This window comes from Mobula hypostoma, chromosome 14 (assembly GCF_963921235.1).
Source record: "Mobula hypostoma chromosome 14, sMobHyp1.1, whole genome shotgun sequence".
Classification (NCBI taxonomy): Eukaryota; Metazoa; Chordata; class Chondrichthyes; order Myliobatiformes; family Myliobatidae; genus Mobula; species Mobula hypostoma.
Genome location: NC_086110.1, coordinates 22,788,075 through 22,810,362, shown reverse-complemented (window position 1 = coordinate 22,810,362; position 22,288 = coordinate 22,788,075). Strand labels below are relative to the sequence as shown.

Genomic DNA, 22,288 nt, shown 5'->3' with positions numbered 1-22,288 from the left:
ATTGGGAGAAGGAGTGTACTACTTCATGTTCCTGCCCCATCTGTGGAAAAGCATACAATTACCACATTGGTCTCATCAACTGCCACAGAACCTGCAAAATCAGATTGGAAGCAAGTCATTTTCCATTGTTGGACAGCCTAGGCAGAAAGAGAGAGCTACCCCTAAATAATTCTTGTTAATAAAAAACTAACAAATGTCTTTGACAAATTCATTGAAGAAATCCAAATGCCCACTAAATTAATAATGAATGTTGGGTTATTTAAGAAATGTGCCCATCATTGATGTTAGACAACTTAAGAACATAAGTTCTGAATTAACATTTTTCTGAATTCCAGCAAGTGACTCAATCTCTCCTCATAGACTAACCCCCCCCCCCAACTCCAGATGCAACCAGGTGAAATGCCTCCCAAGCCTCAAGTGAGAAGAACAGAACTGTGGTGCAGCCTCACTAGTATCCTGTACAGTTACAGCATGACTTCCATGTGCTTAAATTTAATCCCTCCAGCAATAAAGGTCAACCTTCTTGATAACCTGTTGCACCTACAAACCAACCTTATGCAATACATGCACAAGCACTCCCGAATCCTTCTGCATAACAACATGCTGCAGTCTTTGGCCATTTAAGTACAGTACTAATCTGATTTTCTATCTCTTCCTCCATTGTGGATTTACCAGTGTTGTATTCCATCTGCCGGGCCCTGCTTGTGAGAAGCTTGTACATTCTCCTCGTGACCGCGAGGGTTACCTCCGGGCGCTCCGGTTTCTTCCCACAGTCCAAAGACAACCGGCTGGTAGCTTAATTGGTCATTGTAAATTGTCCTGTGATTATGCTAGGGTCAGATGGCGGGATTGCTCGGCAGCGTGTCTCGAAAGGCCCGTTCCGCGCTGTGGCCAATGAACCAGTAAGTACTGTACTGTACGAGATGTCCAGTGCATCATTGAAAGGGTTTGGAGGGGTGGTGCCGGAGAGCAGTGGGCGTGTCGGTGGTGCTGAAGATCCTGAGACAACCACACAACTGCGCTCGGAGAGCCCCGTTCCTCTCCGCACTCATTATTTCGCCGATTGCCAGCAGTTTTTCTTCATTTTGGTAGCTGAAGACGGTGATCACGTTTCTCTCTATATAAAGTTGAAAGAAGCTGCCTGACCCCATTGACCCGTCTACTCAGTGTGGCAGTAGAAGGTAGGCTGTTGTTTAACCACCAGAAAGGCACATCACATTTAACTTCAGTAACGATTGCCAATTAAATGTTCGCAAGTTGTAATTTTAGCATTATAAAATGACTGTAATTACAGCAGATGCTGTCGGTGTTCTTTGATTTGCTTTCCACCTGCATTAAAATTGAAACTAATAACTATGGTTTGTGTATACACGTTACAAAGCACGTCGATTTATTTTAATGGTATAACATCGAACTTCGGCTGGGAGACGCAGCCTTGAGCCTCAGACCCAATATGCCGAGATATTTCTAAAGTTTCACTCCTTGAAGATGTCTCTGAAATTTATTTAAAGTTGTCTGGAGTGCCGCGCTGCTGCCAAACATTAAATTATGTCTTGGTTAAGGATACAAACTAGATTTTCGGTTTTCCCCTGCCTCTTCACGCATGGCAAAATTGCTCATATATTCGTATAAACTTTAATTCGGTATAACTTGTTTTGCAATTGCAGATTTCTTCATTATTGTGCGGCATTTAGTTAAGTAAACACAACCTTTTGATGAACCTTCCCGAGCCTTGATATTTTGTTTAGGTGTTTTAAAAAGTGGTATGCATTGAGCTGGAGACTTTGGTTGCTGTGGAGACCGGTCTTTCCATGGGTTTTATTATCAGTAAAGTGCCGCTTTGTTTAATGTGTTGTGCCCAGACAGTTATTAGTAATATCTGCTATTGTACAAAATTCGTAAAACAAAATACTGTATTTGGCTCTCAAACAACCTATAAATATTTTGCCTGAATACTGCTTCTACCTCTATGAAAGGACAAATTGCCATTCCCAAAACATTTCCTTTGCAATAGCTTTTATTTATCTTCGCAAATGACCACATGATTATCTCCTTTCAACGGCGAGATAAGTCCCTAATCCTCCTGAAGAGTCTACTTTATGAAGTAAGGAATGTCTCTCCCTCTTTGAGTATGATTTTTGAGTGATTACCACTTCATCCTCTGCTCCACCCCAGTTTTTATTTAAATTCTGAGGTGACTTTAAAAGGTCAAAGTAGACCCTACAGACTTTTCCACAGATAGTGGAATTTATATTTAGTCTGGGGTAGCTGTTGCACATTGGGTATCATGAATACAGAGTGAGGACTTGATCCAGTAACAAGGAGGCCTGACATGACCAGAAATGAAGTTCTGCTGCAAGGACATCTAGCTAATAGATCTACAGCTTAGTGGTTGTGTTGATGCTTGTAGAGTCTAATGATAGCTTTGTTGTGGATTGCATAATGTTTTAGCTGCAAACATCCAGGCTGGTGAAGCTTACTCCTGAATTATCCCATATTCCAGAGATCATCTGTCACTTGAATGTTGTCTCTTCACAAGTTACGTCAGTGACTTTTCAAATTCTGGTAGAATGCTATTTCAAAACATCTAAGCCCCAGAGGTGAGTGATTTTGTTTTGTTATAGCTTTGCAAGCTTTGGGGGAGGGAAAAAAGCCCTGCTTATTATTTAGAAGTGGTGTGTGTCAGCAGACAGTTGTTAAGGCACTGAAGCAGCAGAATATCTTGACTGCCAAGAAATTAATTTCATGAGTGATTGATGAGCTGTGATTACTCAATGCCGTGTTGTTTGTGTATTTACGCAAGAGTTGCAAGTTAAAGAGGTTAGAAATGGAAATTGCAGTTTTATAGTTGGAAGTCCCAGCATACTGAAGGACTTTGGTCATGCACTTTGGTAGAAGGTATAAGGGTGTAGATTATTTTCTAAATGGAGAGTAAATTCAGAAATTGGAGGTATAGAGAGACTTGGTGGTCCCCGTGCAGAATTCTCTAAAGGTTAATTTGTAGTTTGAGTCAGTGGTAAGAAAAGTAAATGCAATGTTAGCATTCACTTCAGTAAGACTAGAATATAAAAGCAAGGATGTAACAATGAGACTTTATGAGGGATTAGTCAAACCACACTGAGAGTATTGTGAGCAGTTTTGAGCTTATCTTTTTAAAAAAAAACATGCTGGCATTAGAAAGGATCCAGAGGAGAGTCACAATACTGAAAGGCCTAGATAGAGGGGATGTTGAAAGGATGTTTCCAATATGGGCGAGTCTAGTACCGGAAGGAACAACCTCAAATACAAGAATGAGGAGTAATTTATTTACCACATGACAGTGAGTCTGTGGAATTGACTGCCAGAGACAACCGTGGAGGCCAAGTCATTGGGTATATTTGAAGTGGAGGTTCATGGGTTCGAGATTAGGACGGGTGTCAAAGATTATGGGGGAAGGCAGGAGAATGGAGTTGAAAGGAATAATAAATCAGCCATGATCCAAAGGCAGAGCTGATTTGATGGGCCAGATGGCCCAGTTCTGCTCCTATGTCTTGTGGTCAGGTCTCTATCGAATGAAGAAAATACAAGAAAAGGATTACTGGTGAAAGTAGCCCCACTTTGGGACTATGTGTTGGATAAATGGAAAGTAAAAAGGCTGGTGTGACAGCTTGTCAAGAAACGCTGTGTGAAGAATCTTGGCACAGGCACTCTCCAAGGACCAGACTTTCCCCACTTAGTGTAGTTCCTCTTTCTCTTTGTTCACATAATGCTCACCATTCTCTGGCAGTGGTTTCTTCTTGCCCCAAGCTAAGTCTAGTTCTTTTGCTGCAAGGGAACCTGTTTGCGAGTGCCTTGTGATGTGCTTGCACAGTATGCCCTCAGTGATTCCCTGGTGACTATACAGCAGGTAAGATGCAAGGAATGCTGCTGAGGTGAGTGAGTGCAGAGAATATGGAGTAAAGATTTCCGCAGCAAGTTGTATGAGTGTGTTTTGAGTGATCAGTCTGGTGGTGTGCACCTCTAACACAGAACAATGCCTGTTGTCTTACCTTGGCTAAGCCTCTTGAACTTGTCGGGTCAATGCAGCCGTGCCTTGGGAATGAGTCACCTGGCACGGGCCTGCTTGGTGACCTCTTCTCATTGCTAAAGATACTTCCTGATGAGATTTCTGCCTTCTGGTGGGGGGAAAATGTTCTCCTTTTCTTTCAGTACCTGATACTTCCCGATGAGATTTCTGCCTTCTGGTGGGGGAAAATGTTCTCCTTTTCTTTCAGTACCTGGACTATACTTCATCAGTCTGAATTACTTTCAGTCATTTTCTGAAAATTCCTCTATCCACTAAGTGGTTATAGGCCTGCCTTACTCCCCAACCTCCTAAAACTGGCATGTAGCCATTGAATAGTATGGACAGCCTTAGCTGTGTGCCTGATTTATTTTCATGAATTTAACATGCCTTTGGAATGCAAAACATCCAGTACCCTACTGCGTTCCCAATTTTGAGAGCAATGAATTACCAAGGCCGAGATGCCTTCGTTTTGTGAATGCATCTAATTTATCAAACAATGTACTCTAATACTTGTACAAGAACTAGTTCTACAAAAGAATGTTGGAACAACAGCACACAGCCATCTTGAGAATGCCTTGTTCTTGAAATGCATTGCTGATGTTAGTGTTGCTGTGCTGATTCTGAGTAAAACCAGGTGTTTCCGTTGGGAAGGAAATGAGGGAGAATCGGAAGGAAACACTATCCTGGAATGTTGACAATGGACGTATTGGAAGGCAGTCTGCAACAAATAACACTCATTGCTATCTCCTACTTTGGCATGTACAGCTCCTCAATACCTCTACATGTGACAGAGTTACAAGTCAATTGATACTTTTATGCACTTTGCATTAATTATTTACCCAAGAGACAGTGGGCTTTTTAAATCTATACAGGTGTCCCCCGCTTTTCGAACGTTCGCTTTACGAAACCTCACCGTTACGAAAAACCTACATTAGTACCCTGTTTTCGCTTTCAGAAGGTGTTTCCATTGTTATGAAAAAAAATTTAGCGCGCGATAAAAAATCAGCGCACGAAAATAGTGCGCGATAAAAGGCAGCGCGCCCTGAGCAGCCGCTCTCCCCTGGATTCGGAACTGCTTTGCTTTAACACGTGCCTGTGAGCTGCCATTTGCAAGATGAGCTCTATGGCATCGGAAAAGCCTGAAAGAGCTCGTAAAGGTGTTACACTTATGGTAAAACCAGACATAATTGAGCGTTTTGATCGTGATGAATGAAGTAAGGACAACGTGAGTTTGGCTTGTGGAAGCTGACGAACATGATGTTGAAGAGGTTTTGGCATCCCATCACCAAGAACTGACAGATGAAGAGCTGATGCAATTGGAAGAAAAAAGGATAACAATGGAAACCGAATGAGTAATGATAAAGTACAACTTTAATTTTGAAAGGGTACGTCGGTTTAGGGGATATTTGCAGGATGGTTTGAGTCCTTATTAAAGAACTGTGTGATAGAAAAATGCGCGAGGCTCAGCAGTCAAGCAAGCCTTCCACATCAGCCACAGCAGACGAGGAACCTCGACCTTCGACATCGAGGCGGGCAGAAATAGAAGAAGATGAGCTGCCTGCTCTAATGGAAACAGGCGACGAGATGATACCCCAGTGTCCCACCACCCCAACCCCCAGGCCACGGACAGATACCAATTCACAGAGAATGCAAAGGTAGCCGGGAGGCACACAACACATCTTTAAGAAAAAAGCCGAAATAAACACGCTAATTAATTAGGTGCCGCCGACACATAATTGTCGGCTCAGATCAGAGACGACACAATGGGAAATCGGCACTGATCTGGGCCGACAATTACGGGCGGCACCTAATTAATTAGCATGTTTGTTTCGGCTTTTTTCTTAAAGATGTGCTGTGTACCTCCCGGCTACCGCTGGACCCCTGCGTTCTTCGCAGCAATGTATTGCTCAGCGGCCCGGAGGGTGGGGGCCACTGCACCACCCAAACTCCGACAAGTCTAACACACCGTGTGCTCAGCGCTGTCTTCCCGATTCCCGTAAGTGATACTACACTGTACATACATTATTTCTACTTTATATCGGCTGTGTATTTTTACATGTTATTTGGTATGATTTGGCAGCTTCATAGCTTAAAGGTTACTGGAGAGAGTGTTCTAGCCAACAGCACTTGCGTGAGATTTTCTGCTGACGGTGCTTGTGTGAGATTTTCTGCCGATGGCACTTGCATGAGATTTTCGCTTTGGCAAACAGTTCAGTAATGATTGTGGAAAAGTATTTCTACTTCATATAGGCTGTGTATTTATCATATCATTCCTGCTTTTACTATATGTTACTGTTATTTTAGGTCTTATGTGTTATTTGGCATGATTTGGTAGGTTATTTTTGGGTCTGTGAACGCTCACAGAATTTTTCAAATATTAATGGTAATTGCTTCTTCGCTTTATGACATTTCAGCTTACGAACCGTTTCATAGGAGCGCTCTACCTTCGGATGGCAGGGGAAACCTGTATTCACTGTACACAACCACTAATACTTTTTCAACAGATTATTGCAGTTTGCTGAACACTTTCTCAGCTATCATATATAGGTTCTCAGTGCCTCTAACATGACGCAATTTCTTTAGAATTTGATTTTCGTAACCAAATGTCACATGAGTTAAGGTAGAACCTCAATGAAAAGCAGTTTCTCTGGATGCTTATAGACTAAAGCGGATTCCAAAACCCCTGGTTGTGAAATAGAAGATGGGCTTTCAGCTCCATTGGGATGCAAATATTATGTAACAGAAAAATGGGAACAAATCATTTTGAAAACCATGCAAGAAAATAAAACTGTGAAAGAAATGATCAAGAATGAGGTAAAATTGCTGCCTCCTGTGATCTTGTTCTAATTTCAGGTAGCCTTATGGCTATTATCTATCAATGTCAAATTTTTTAAGTATTTTACAATTTAGTAGCCAAATGATACCTATCCCTGATGCGATTATGCAGGCACTTGCTTTAAAAATGTCAGGAAGATGTCTGTAGTATAAATCTTCCTTTCCACAACATGTGAATAAATGCATGAGATCCAAGGACACTTATTTGTCTCCTACTGATGTCTGATTTCCCAGGCATCTTTCCACATTTTTCTGAGAATATGTACAATGGGGTAGCTGGCGGTGAAATGTCTCTGTGCTTTCACTCTGCTGCCAGATTTTGGCTTTCAATTGTGCTTTCTGTAGCAGAAGACTGTGGTGGCTCAGAACAGAGGTGGGCAGCAAAGTTCCCAGGATATATATCTAATATTATACAGCATGGAAAAAGTCTCTTGGGCCCAACTCATGCATGCTAATCAAGATGTCTATCGGAGCTAGTCTTGTCTGTGTTTGTTTGTCTCCTATCCCTAAACCTTTTCTGTCTATGTACTTGTCTAAATATTTTTAAAACATTCCAATTGTACATGTTTCTATGGCTTCCTGTGGAAACTCATTTCATTTACCCACCACCCTCTATTGCAAAAGTTTTAAAAGAGATCTGAGAGGGAACTTTTCCTATTCCACCCTAAATCCGTGTCTTATAGTTTAAGACTCCCCTACCCTGGGAGAAGAGTGCAGCTATCCATCTTGTCTAGGCCCCTCATCATTTTATACACATCGATAAGGTTATCCCTCAGCCTCCTACATTCCAGGAAACAAATATCCAGTCTGTCTCCTTGTAACCGAGTAATACCTTTGTGAATCTTTATGTATCTAAATGCACGAGGGCTATTAGGTTGCGTTAACTTTGACCAGAGATTGCATCACTGGTTGGTTCCTCACAGATCTCAGATGTCATCAAATTCATTCTTGTGGAAATTTGTGCGCCATTAAATCACCCAAGAGTATTTGTTAACTGCTAAGATCTTCATCCATCAAAATGCAGCTTCTTAAGAGAAACACTGGTTCCCAAGGAAGTGCCATCATTCTTTCACCCACCTTAGAATTGAAGGCAAACCTAAGAGTTGACTGCTAGCAAGAAAAGATATTCCCACTGCAGAAACCCCTAATGATGTCCAATGAAATGCAAGAACACGCAGCAAAATAAAACAGATGTCATCCAGATGTAGGGTAGGATTAGTCTGGCCAAAATGTGATTTGGGTAACTATACAAATAGCAATCATTAGTTTGAAACATGTCTAAATTATTGAGGCCGTTCTATGCTGTTAATGATGGACAACATTTTTTATTAAGCTTTTTTTTAAAAAGACATGAATTTTTTCTATTGATCTCAATTTAGGTTTACAATATCATGTATTTCCAACACGAAGACAGCCTGAGCTTTGGACAGTATACTGGCCTTTTGTGTATGTGTTGCTTTTGGGGATAAGATCTGTCTGCACTTAAGGTATTAAAGAAAAATATTGTGTACAAAAATCCAATTGAAATGACGCTATTTTGTACTTGAGCACTGTTCCCTCTAAACTGCACGGGTGAGCGGCCATGCAGTAACTGAAATGCTCTTGCGCACGTAGCTTTTGTTGTCACGCAGATGGAATTTTCTTTTGTATACGATGCCTCAAAAATATCGCAGCAACACTCTGATTTCAAATTGTTGTTTCTGAGAAATTTAAGACTGGTTTAATTAAGATGTTCACGGACATGTTGAACTCTGTTCTTAGAAATGAAGAATTTGAAGAGCTGTCAATTCTGGTTGCATCATTGAAACATTTCAAGCTTCTAGTGTAGACTCTGAAAGTAGATTCAGTCTTATGATTTCAATCAAATATAAATCCAGAGACAGATTAGAAATGGACCATTTAATTAGATTATGAAGACACGCTTTTATTGTCATTTAGTAATGCATGTATTAAGAAATGATACAATATTTCCTCCGGTGTGATATCACAAAACACAGGACAGACCAAGACTGAAAAAAACTAACGAATCCACATAATTATAACATATAGTTACAACAGTGCAACAATACCATAACTTGATGAAGAAGTCCATGAGCACAGTAAAAGTTCAAAGTCTCTCAAATGTCCCACATCTCACGCAGACGGGAGAAGTAAGAAAAACTCTCCCTGCCATACCCGACTACGGTCCGACTCTGAGTCATCCAAAAACTTCAAGCTCTGATCAGCTCTCCAACACCGAGTACTGAGCGCCATCTCTATCCGAACAATTGGACCTCCATCTCGGTCGCCAACAGCAGGCAAAGCCGGGGATTTTGAGGCCTTCCCTCCGAAAGTTTCGCAACCGCGCAGTAACGACAGCAGCGAATGAGCATTTCAGAAAATTTTTGGATGATCTAATGAGGGTTAAGACATTCATCTGGATATGAAATTAGTCTGAACTGTGTTTATAGACAATGGGTTTGTAATAAAGACAGGCGAGGAAAAATTGTGGAAGATTTTCTTTGTATTTCATTATATCCTTCAATTAATAAGTAAAATCAAAACTTTTTCAGTTTTCTTTCTAAATATTCATAGTATGCATATTACAAACAACATTTAAAGTGATTCACAGTTTTCAGTCCTTTCTTTAATTCCTGCTTAGAGCAATGGTTGGTCTGTACTGTTGTAAACAAAATATATCAGAGGGAACATTGCTCTTGAGTTCCCACTGCCTTGAATTGCACACAAAATGAGCATGTTGAATATGGTTGGAATTAGGAATTTCATTTTTGGCTTTAACATAGAAAAGCAATAATGAAGTATTCAGTGCCTGACTAAACCTATACCTTTCTTGCATGGCAAACAGAAGGAGATCTGCAGATGCTGGAATTTCAAGCAACACACATAAAGGTTGCTGGTGAACGCAGCAGGCCAGGCAGCATCTCTAGGAAGAGGTACAGTCGAAGTTTCTGGCTGAGACACTTTCTTGCATAGATTATGTGTATCTCCAGGTGCCGAACAGTGAGCTGGAATTGCTTCTATACTCAAACAATTTCAGGCTGTCTTAACACTGATGTTCTAAGGGTATTCTGTGCATGTGTGATGAAAATCCAGTGTTTTCAGGTACAGTATCTGACACTTTTGGGTTTATCACTCTACGGAGTACTGGACACGTGCTAATGTTGCTGACTTAACATCGATGACTACACTTTCAAAAAGCTGAAGTACTTGATGTTTTTGGATTTCTAGACACTGCAGGGGGTACTATAAAAATGCAGGTTCCTTTTAAAGAATCATTTTGAATAGCGCTGTCTGTAACATCTCATAAGCTTAAAGACCTCGTGCTGCTCATTTGCTTTGGAAGTGAACAGACTGCATTCCTCTGCATCTGAGGATGTATAGTTTATAATTTTTTTCTTTTCTCAGTCGACAGTGCTGATTTTCTAAATGTTAAGCTTTCATACCCCAAGTACAATGTACTAGAAATAATCTTGCCAGTTGATCAACTTGTAGTTTCACTAGAATGATAACATTTTTCATGCTCAGCTATACCTGAAGTAGTGTTGTATTTATGTCTCCAATTTTAATGAATGCAAAGACACCTGAAATATTGGAAACATTATGCTTTATCGTTTTGTGTGTGTGTGTCCTTTCCACACCTTGTGGCACATCAGGCGGCAACCTTTGCCATTTCTTTCACACTTATCTATTTCCTTTTTGTTTAACGGGGTCAAATTGCTAGCTCAATGCTCAATCCAGCATGGATGGAAAGCGTGTAAAGAGTTGGCCACGTTCAAACCCGGGACCATTCGCCTCGATTTCCGGTGCTGACGTCACTACACCACTACACCACTGGCTGGCTTTTGTTTTTAATAATTGTGGCCAGTGGAATTTGTCATTTTTGTACAATGAGCTAACATTTTGCACCTGCTAGTGCGACTGTTGGTCCTTTACATCCTCAACGATTTCCAGTATTTGGCCATCGGGAACTCTGTACCTTCTCGAGCAATGTAGCATATCTCCAGTTTACTGCCTACGTGTTCCTTTTTTTTTCTTGCTGCTTTCCTCTTTTTAGAATGCATGAGCTACCCATGCTGGTAAACCCAATGACCAAAATAGGAAATGGTAAACCCAAACAATTACCTGCTAGTGACAAACAGTCCATGAAGCTGAATGGGAATATTCGCCTCGTTCTCCCTTCTGTGTAAGTTTTCCAGCAGTGAGTGTTTCTGTTTTCTGGAAGTGTTGTGCAGCTTCTCCACAATGCTGATTGCTTGGCGTCATTCAGGAAAATGCATCTGTAGCATCTTCCAGGCAGGAAGCTGATTCCTACCCTGTTTTTATAATGATAGACTTCCTTCCATTCAAAGTAACTCTTGATTAAAGTATCATTTTATTGTTTTTTTAATGAGATATTATCACAGCAAAAATAACAAAATTTAATGTTTTATTAATTTTAACTGAAATTTCAGGGCATTTTACCCCAGAATAGCCCGTTTATCCTCCAATATTTCAGTAACAATATAGACTGTCACACAAGACTTGATTTCAAACATGTTTTGCACTAGATGACACACTAAAACTCAGCTGGTATTTGAGTCACTATGGGTGTCTGTTGTACAGTGTATTGAAGAATGGCGAATTGGATATTGAGACCTGTACTCTTGGTCTAATTGGGGCCAATTACAAGAAATAATATGAATTTCGAAAGTACTTTTTATTTTTACTTGGTCAGTGGACATGGGAGTCACTGTTCACCCAACTGGTATTTATTGATCACCCTGACTGCATCCAGAACTTAGTAGTTTGTCATTTGAAGACAGTTAAGTGCCACAAACATTGATGGGTATGGAGTTGCATAAAGGCCAGACTAGGCAGGAACAACTGTTTTCCCAAGATAATTGGTGACGAATTTCATGCCCACCATGAGCAATGTGTAGGCCTTTATTGCTTCAAATTCTCTTGCAGCTCCTTTAATACAATTCATCAATTGGTTTGCATAGTGTGACATGAGAATTAGATTGGGGCAAGCCAGGGAAACATGTCTTTAATTGATAAAGCATTCATCTAAAATAGAACCCATTTTCAAAATAGACACAAAAGATAAAGACAGACAGTGTTTGTCTCAAAATCATTCAGGATACGTCTTCAAGGAGCGGTGACTCAGAAAGACAGTTGATTCCTAAATAGAACCCTTGGACACTACCTCACTTTTTAAAAAAATATACAGTATTTCTTTTTTTTGTGTGTTTTTAAAATCTATTCAATATATGTATACTGTAATTTATTATTATTTTTATTACATTTATTTTTTTTTCTGTATTATGTATTGCATTGAACTGCTGCTGCCAAGTTATCAAATTTCACGTCACATGCCAGTGATAGTAAGCCTGATTCTGAGGCTCAGATGGGAGGAAAATGGAGAGCTATGTTCAGGTCTGGGTTTACAGCACCAGGCAGATTGATGGTTTGGTATGGACTAGATGGGCCAATGGGCCTGTTTCTGTGCTGTGGTGAGTTATGATACAGTAGTTTTTGTAATAGCCAAAGTTTAAATTATACATGTCCAAAGTATTGAGGGGTCCATCATATGAAGACAGTTTGAATATATGAGCAAACAGTATTATGTGGAGTGGTTTGTATCACTGTGCCTAAATCACCGTCAGAAAGCCAAATCTGGTGTCAGATGTTTTGTGCTCTTTCCACCTAAATTTGGGTTTTGTGTGTTGCCTAGGTAGTGGGGTTAAAGCGCTTAAAGGGGAGGATATTTCCACTTGATGCCAAAAGTAGAGGTCAATTATTAATCCCTTGTTTGCATTCTGTCAACAGAAGGATAATGACAAGAGATTGATGATAAATTTTGACGAATAAACACTTCTCGGGCTTCCAGCCAGGTACAGGTATCGATTTTAACCGATGTTTCAAAGACACACTCTGCCATCTTCATCAGGGACGATGACTGGGCATGTATTTATCTCTTTTCCCTCTTCTCTCCCTCCCCCCCACTGGCATCTGTCCCTCCTGATGGGTTAGCCCTGATCCAACCAGGTTTCCACTCTCCCACCTTGCTTACAATCGAATTCTAGTTCTTAATTAGAGCGAGACCTTTGTCTTTGTTAAGAGTCTTTTCTTCCAGTTCTATTTCAAGGGTGTCCCTCGCCAGGTCATCCCAAAAGCCATTGGCGTGGCACAGTAGTATTGTGTTGTCAAAGTCAATCCCATGGCCATTGCAAATGCAATGTTCTGCTTCTGTTGATTTCTCCAGGTAACCCAAATGGATATGCCTCTTGTGCTCCTTGATGGGGGTTTCCAACATGCATCCCGTCTGGCCAATAAATGCTGCTCCTTATTCACAGGGAATCCTGTGACGGTCTCACTCTTAAGTAAAAACAAGGTAGAACAGCAGAAACCTCAGTGGATGAGGACTAATCACTCAGGAGGGATGGGTGACGGAGGTATGAATACCACCAGACTAGACGTGCCCAGGCATCATCCCTGATGAAGATGGTAGAGTTTGTCATTGAACCATCAGTTAAAATAGATAATTGTACCCACCTGGAAACCCAAGAAGAGCTTATTTGTCATATATGCCGGGAAAGCACTAGATCCTTTTACATGATAAATTTGGCTTTATCAATGGCTTGCGCTTTTGGTATAAACAGATATAATATCTGATGTCTGCCTTGTTATTCTAGTTCCCATTAAAGAAGTTGAATTCATGTTATGCTGCACCTTCAAAAGTGGGGGGGACAATTGAGCTGACATTTTCCAAGTTCCCAATCTGTCTAAGAAGGTGGAGTGAGGTACAAAGTAGTTGCATGGTTTAAGTAATACCACCTGAGCATGGTATGAAAATAAATCTTTACCTTAGTCAAGAGACTAAAAATTGATTGAAGCATGCAGATTTACTCCTTCAAGTTAAGGTTATGTTCTCCGTAAAAACAGCCCTCAATTTGTTTTTTGCTACAGAGCAAAAATTTGGATGTATAAACAGATTGGAAGTCTTTGTCTGTGAGGGTGCATGGTGGGGTGGAGATGCGCCTCTACCAAAGGAGGTGTAAGGCACTCCTTCCCTCCACTGGCCTGCAGGTCACACTTGGGCAAGGTGTAGCATCTGCTTAGCCCCCCCACCACCAAAGTCAGGATCATGTGAAGACATGGGAGCAGATGGTGAATGGTCGTTTGAGCATCTGGTGCATATCACAAGTCTTGGTTATGCACCACTGTCCCCAGGCAGACAACCACTGAAGAGTATTGATAATGGCTGGGGTTGCCTGTCTTGCAACGGCAAACCACATCTGTAGAAAAATTTGCCAAGAACCCAATCATGGTCCTGGGACCATGATTGCCTACATCATACAACATGACACATGATGATGACGATGATCTGTGAGGGAAGGATGTTATAAAGCAAATATTTTACTCTATTGTCATCATCTGCAGGAATGGCTATGTATCACTTCACAATCAAGATGCTGTACTGTGCTCTAGGAGCTTCGACTTCCACTGCTTTGTCCCATCTTCTAGTAAAAGCTGTAGAGGAATTTGTTTTTGTTAAAGGAATTGCTTTGGTACTTGAGACCAGAGTTTGATGCCTAGTGTTCAGGGACCCCATCAGCAATGAGACTGGAGTTTGAAACCTAGAGTTTGCTGTCAGTGGGACCTGGGATCAATGCCAAGGCCTAAGAGTCGATTGGAAGTCCGGAAACTGAGACCTATTGGCCTGAGCCTTAAATCTATGAGTCTCTGCGAGACAAGTCAAAGCCCAATGCCTGCAAATCTGAATCCACTGGAGGCTGCAAGTCCAAGATGCGCATCCCAGGGTCGGGGTGTGTGGGTAGATGGTAGGGAGAAATGTGGCTTGTTTTGATATTGTTATTTTATTGTCTGTGGGCATGCTATGTTGGTGCTGGGAAGTGTAGCGACACTTGTGGGTTGCCCCCAGTGCATCCTGGGGTCAGTTGAGTGTTAACACAAATAACGCACGAAGTTCGCCACGCAACCGTTCAGCGACTAGATTTCCTCCCCACATCAAAATTGAGTATCCAAAATGACAACCAATCAGCTGGTTGATAGGTATATAAAGGCCAAGCATTCAGAGGACACACCTCAATTAACAGTGCATTGATTATGTCTCCTCATATGGTGCTGAAACATTTGCAAGTAAATTTCCAAGATCGGAGAAAAACTCAACCCAATGAGCAAACAATGTGTTTCACTAAATGTTTCAATGTACACGAGATAAATAATTCTGAATCTTGACTCTCAGTATGAAAGAAATGAATGACAGACCTGTGTGCATATCACACAACCAAAATGTGATCCAGTCGCTGGGTCACTTTCCACTCCTTTTGGGCAGGCACAAAGACACAATGGCCAGGTAGAAATGGTCTGTCGATGAGGCACGTTAAGGTAGTAAAGATCAGATGGAGGAGAGGTTGGCTGTATAGTAGAACACACCAAATATGCTGGAGGAACTAAACAGGTCAGGCAGCATCTATGGAAATAAATTAGCGGATGATGTTTTGGGCCAGGACCCTTCCTTCGGACTGAAAAGGAAAGGGGAAGACGTCAGTCCTGATAAAGAGTCTTGCTCGAAACGCCAACTGTTTATTCATTTCCATAGATGCTGCCTGACCTGAGTTCCTGCAGTATTTTTGAGTGTGTTGCTCTGGATTTCCAGCTTCTGTTTTAAGTTATTTATATTTTATAGTCTTCCAGCAAGGGAACCACAGTCTGAATCGGAACATGATTATTGGTGATGCTTTCATATTCTCATAAGTTAATTGAAACCCTTACCTGTCAATGATCTTTGGTGTAATCATCCAAACTCATCCGAAAAGCTGAATCTGTGGAGAATGTTGAGTGTTTCGGGATGTTTGCTTTGTTACAAGTGGTGAACAATTTTTAAGGCACTTTACATCATTCTGTCTGATTTCCATGTTGACTTTTTCAGTAGATGCTGGGCACCGACCATCTGATTTGTATGAATCCAAAGTAAACGGACCCATGAAAAATCAACTATTAACATTTCAGGGTGATGGTGGTATCTATACTCTATGATGCACTCTCCTGCTCTTTAATAATAGTCACCATGACCCTAGTAAATAAATACTCCAGAGATTTGGAATGGATGATTGAGTAAGTAAAACATGACCCCCCTTTAACATTGTGTTTTTAGTGACTAATTGTTAACGTTATCACAATTTCTAATAGACATGATTTGTGCATTGTATTTAGTTTCAAAACTGAAGCCATGGTCAGAGTCTAAATGATGAGGAGCTACTGGTGTTTCAGAAGATGTACCCAGAGTTTCATTCAATTCTGAAAGTTTGAGTATTCGGTTTTCTCTGATGTTTTCATAAATGGACGTTGCAGAATTAAAACTAATATTTATTAATAGTGCATGTCATGTACACACAAGTCTATTGGTATTACCAGAATTATTCTCGCGTTCCTTGTGCCCTGGCATTCAGACCACTGCAGTGGTGGAGCAGTATGTTAGTTGTTACGGCTGAACATACCACCACGGTGGCATAGTGGTTAATGTAACACTATTGCAACAGGGGGCGTCGGAGTTGGGAGTTCAGTCCCAGTGTCCTGGTGGAATGCGTGGGTTTTTTCTCCAGATGTTCCTGTTTCCTCCCACAGTCCAAAGGCATAAAGGTTAGTAGGTTAATTGGTCACTGTAAGTTGTCCTGTGGTGAGGTTAGGGTTAAATCATGGGTAGCTGGTGGTACGGCTCATAGGGCCAGAATGACCTAGTCCGTGCTGTATCTCTTTATTTACTGAGGTTCACCAAATGTTGATAAGCTTTTCTTATTTTTGTCAGAGCAGAGGAGGCTGAGATGGGGACATGACAGTTTTATACATGACTGGATAGGGTAGACAGTTACCCCACAGCAGAAGTACTAAAAACACAGAGCATAGCTTTAGGTTAAGGAGAGAGAGGTTTAGAGAGGATCTGAGGAAGAATTTACTTTAACCAGATAAGGGATCGACTCTGTAACACATTGCCTGAGGGACTGGTGGAGATGAGTACTCTCTCAACATTTAATTAGTATCTGGATAGGTGCTTGCATCATTAGTAAATTGTATTAGTAAAGATGGGTACTTGGTGGTTGGCATGGCCATGGTAGTCGAGAGAGCTTGTTTCTGTGCTGTATGGCTTTGATTCTATAGTTTTCAGATCTTCACAAAAATACGTATTTTGTAGACAAGTTAGATGAAACCATACATGACAAAATTCTTTGTAGTTCAATAATTGTTCAAAAAGATGTATTTTTTTTTGTTGTCAGTGTTGTCCATTTAAAATTCAGATTCTGTTCCATTTAAAACCTATACTCCTCCATTCTCAATTTTCACTTTTTCTTTTATGTCTTTGTGGAATCTAAATCAAGCCCTATTTCATTTGCATTGCCTCAGTGATGGAATTTTTGGAAATTACAGTAATTAAGTAGTTTACTTGGACTATTTGGTTTGGGCAGCTTTCTGAGACTCCCACAGCCTTGCATTGTCCCCTTGGCTTCAAAATGTTTGTTTGTTCTTCCCTATGCAAGTTATTCCGTTCTCTGATTAATCCCACACGAATTTTTAAATGACTTCAAGTTGATGATTATCATTGAGGAAATGGTCCTTCCCTTTGTACGTGACCAAAATCTTGCATTATTATTTTTCTTTAAATATGTTGTTTTCTTTCAGCTTTTGGTTCCCTTGCTACAGCTATTGATAAACTCAAATAATTCTCTGATGAATCTCCATTCTCATCTCCACTATCACATATAAAGGAATCTAATTATCTTATCTATGTTTACACTGAAATTAGCATCTCCCAACCTCCAAGTGTGGTCTTACCAATTGGGTCTCCTTTCATTTGTGATATACTCGGGGGGGGGGGGGGGAATACTTTCCACATCCATGTATCTTTAGCATTCACATTTAACCCTTCTTGTCTTCCTTTTTAGCTCATCCAAATGCTTTCAAGATCAAAGAATCAGATTTATCACATGTACATCAAAATGTACAGTGACAAGCATTGTTTGTGTTAACAACCAAGGATACGATGGGGACAGCCCACCTGAGTAACCACACATTCTGGTGCCAACACAACGTGCTCACCCTGCTTGGCAGAACAACACAACAAGTGACAAAACAGCAGCAAACAAGCCCTGTTCCTCCCTTCCACCCACCCACATGTATACACAGTCCTCCAACCCCAGGACAAGCTTCAACTTCCTCAGCAGATTCGCAAAGATTTTGAGCCTCGATGTCTAGGCTTCCAATTGACCTTTAGGCTTCAGTGCCAGTAACCAAAAACTAGGCCTCTAACTCTGGACTCTCCAGGAATGGGACTCCAAACACTAGGCCTCGAACTCTGGTCTCACTGATTCATGTACCTAGAGGGTCACCTGGTCTTGTTCCTCTTACCCACATGGCACTCTGATTCCAGAACCCACCGACAACTCACTGACCTGGAGGGGTGGGGCCACCAGCCATCGTTTATACTGGTCTGCCAGTCCAACATCTGACCACGGATGTTCCACGTCCATATTGCTGACCTTCAAACATGAAGTGAGGCTTTGACACCAGCTTGAGCACCAATTCCCCCACATCCCTGTCTCTAAACCCTAATCTGACTCCTAATGCCCCTCTCTGTCCCCAAAATCATCCCGACAAACCTATTTTTTAAAAAAACACAAACTCTGAGCCATGACCTTGATGGAGACAGCAGCTTGGGCACCATCTTGCTTGGAAGACTAATTTGCTGATTTCCATCAATGAAATCCACAAATTTTTCCAACATATTTGGCCCTTGTTTTACTCTATTGATTCATAGTTCACTCTCCCATGAAATCATTTCCATTTTCATTTAAGAGTGAATCCAGTTTGTCCTTCAATCGCTTTGAATGACGCATTCAATCCCTTTCAAGTGGGGAAGCTGCACATGTTCAAAGAACAAAAAGAAATCCAACTTGACAAGTATTATGAACAAAGCAGATGAGTTTAAAGTGTGGATCAGTACTTGGAGCTATGATGTGGTGGCCATTACAAAGACTTGAATGGCTCAGGGGCAGGAATGGTTACTTCAAGTACCAGGCCTTAGATGTGTCAGAAAGGACAGGAAGGGAGGCAAAAGACGTGGGGGTGTGGCACTGTTGATCAGAGATAGTGTCACGGCTGCAGAAAAGGAGGAAGGCTTCAGTATTCACTACAGAAAAGGATCTTGGCGATTGTAGGGATGACTTACAGTCGTCTGAAAAGCTTGAGCATGTAGGTATAAAGAGGATGTGCTGGAGCCTTTGGAAAGCATCAAGTTAGATAAATCACCAGGACCGGATGAGATGTACCGCAGGATACTGTGAGAGGCGAGGGAGGAGATTGCTGAGCCTCCAGCGACGATCTTTGCATCATCAATGGGGACGGGAGAGGTTCTGGAGGATTGGAGGGTTGCGGATGTTGTTCTATTATTCAAGAAAGGGAGTAGAGATAGCCCAGGAAATTATAGACCAGTGAGTCTTACTTCAGTGCTTGGTAAGTTGATGGAGAAAATCCTGAGAGGCAGGAGTTATGATCATTTGGAGAGGCATAATAGGATTAGGAATAGTCAGCATGGCTTTGTGAAAGACAGGTTGTGTCTTACGAGCCTGACTGAATTTTTTGAGGATGTGACTAAACACATTGATGAAGGTAGAGCAGTAGATGTAGTGTATATGGATTTCAGCAAGGCATTTGACAAGTTACCCCATGCAAGGCTTATTGAGAAAGTAAGGAGGCATTGGATCCAACGGGACCTTGCTTTGTCGCACAAAAGTCAAAGAGTGGTCGTAGATGAGTCATATTCTGCGTGGAGGTCTGTCACCAGTGGAGTGCCTCAGGGATCTGTTCTGGGACCCCTAATCTTCGTGATTTTTATAAATGACCTGGATGAGGAAGTGGAGGGTTGCGTTAGTAAATTTGCTGATGACTCAAAGGTTGGTGGTGTTGTGGATAGCGTGGAGGGCTGTCAGAGGTTACAGTGGGACATTGATAGGATGCAAAACTGGGCTGAGAAGTGGCAGATGGAGTTCAACCCAGATAAGTGTGAGGTGGTTCATTTTGGTAGGTCAAATATGATGACAGAATATAGTATTAATGGTAAGAGTCTTGGCAGTGTGGAGGTTCAGAGGGATCTTGGGGTCCGAGTCCATAGGACACTCAAAGCTGCTGCACAGGTTGACTCTGTGGTTAAGAAAGCATACGGTGCATTGGCCTTCATCAATCGTGGGATTGAATTCAAGAGCTGAGAGGTAATGTTACAGCTATATAGGACCCTGGTCAGACCCCACTTGGAATACTGTGCTCATTTCTGGTCACCTCACTACAGGAATGATGTGGAAACCATAGAAAAGGTGCAGAGGAGATTTACAAGGATGTTGCCTGGATTGGGGAGCATGCCTTATGAGAAGAGGTTGAGTGAACTCAGCCTTTCTTTTTTGGAGCCATGGAGGACGAGAGGTGAGTAAGATGATGAGAGGCATTGATTGTGTGGAAAGTCAGAGGCTTTTTCCCAGGGCTGAAATGGCTAGCACGAGAGGGCACAGTCTTAAGATGCTTGGAAGTAGGCACACAGAGGAGATATCAGGGGTAAGTTGTTATTTTTAAAAAAACCGCTAAGAGTGGTGAGTGTGTGGAATGGGCTGCTGGAGATGGTGGTGGAGGAGGATACGACAGGGTCTTTTAAGAGACTCCTGGACAGGTACGTGGAGCTCAGAAAAATAGAGGGCTATGGGTAACCCTAGGTAATTCCTAAGGTAACGACACGTTCCGCACAGTTTTGTGGGCTGAAGGGCCCGTATTGTGCTATAGGTTTTCTATGTTTCTATACTGAACATTTACCTAACTGACCTTATCTCAATTGCCTGTTTTCGGCCGATATCCTTTAAAATCTCTGTTATCCATTTACCTCCAATTGCTTCTATCAAATTCTTTGGCAGCTCATTCCATTTATTTACCATCCTGTGTGGAAAATTTGCCCTTCAGATACTTTTTGAATCTCTTCCCTCTCCCCTTAAAGCTCTGCCTTTGAGCTTTAGACATCCCTACCCTGAAAAAAGACTGTTACCATTCATTTTATTTATGTCCCTCGCAATTTTAAATACCTCTGAGATTACCTTTCAGTCTTTAGCACCCTGGAGGGAAAAGAAGTCCTCAGCCTATCTAACCTCTCCCTATAACATAAGCCCTCCAATGCTGATAACATCTTTGAGGATCTTTTTTGCACCCTTCTCATCTTAATGATATGCTTCTTATGGCAAGGTGATCAGAATTGAACACAGTATACTCCACAGCAACACACACACACACACACACACACACAATGGAGGAAATCAGCAAGTCAGGCAGCATAAAAGAAAGGGAATAAGTAGTTAATGTTTCCAGCTGAGAGTCTTCATCATGAGTCCCGATGAAGAGTCTCAATCTGAAACGCCAACTCCTATTTCCCTCCACAGACGCTATCTGATGTGCTGGCTTCCTCCAGCATTTTGCAGAAGATTTCCACCACCTGCAGAATCTCGTGTTTACTGCACTCTAGGTGGGATCTCCCGACTCTTGTAAAAGTTTTCTGTGAAATGGTATCTAGTTTCCAAAAATATAGAAAAATTCAGAGTATTCAACAGATCTGAAAGGAAGTAATAAAGAATACAGTTAGAAGGAGTTCAGTGTTTAGTTGACCTGCATCGTGATTTTAATTGGTACCGAGTTTGCACTGGGAGGTGTGTGGCTTTGGGATATCCAGCGTTTATTTTGCTAATAGGATATCAATGAGAAGATCACTTTAACGTAGAATTTCCAAACTGAATTTGATGGCTCAATCTATCCACGCAATTAATGTTGTTCTGTATATCACATATCATAGATTGATATGTATGATTGAGATAAACACACACTCATCTGCAGTGTTAATAAGCTACCACGAAACAATCATAAACCAAGTTTTAATTAACCCCAGTGCTACCAGTGAGGAACCTTGGAGCACATTGATAACTTTGCTGAATTATTTTGGCTGTTATTTCCTTCCTTCTTCAGGTTTGTTCGTAAATGGATAAAAAATAAGCCCTCTGGAATCGTTGGGGGGTGGATGTGCTCCCAGGGCTTAGGCTGGCAGCATCCCCAGTTCTTCCAGCCCTGACCCCACTAGACTATGCAGGGACAACCAGTTACTGTGGGCTTCGTTGCTGTCCACACAGCACTAGGCACGGTAATAACCGGAACATGGCTTCCTGGAAACAAAAAGGGAAGGGACCAGGGGTATCCGACTTGTATCCTAGCACCGGAGTTTCACTGTACATCCAACAATCTTTCTGCAGTGAGGTTCAACTAAGTCTGTGCAGTTTACAGCCGATAGTTATTACAAAGGCTCCTTAAGGTTGTTATAGCTGGAGTGGTAAT

General features: G+C 41.5%; 1 protein-coding gene across 1 annotated transcript in view; it reads left to right on the top strand.

Annotated features, from left to right (window-relative positions):
* Positions 1-1,017: 1,017 nt before the first annotated feature.
* The window catches only part of ripor1 (RHO family interacting cell polarization regulator 1), a 315,583-nt gene continuing 294,312 nt past the window's right edge, over positions 1,018-22,288 (top strand). The window contains exon 1 of the mRNA XM_063066805.1: positions 1,018-1,181. The gene's annotated coding sequence lies outside the window, so the exon portion shown is untranslated. The remainder of the gene's footprint in view (positions 1,182-22,288) is intronic.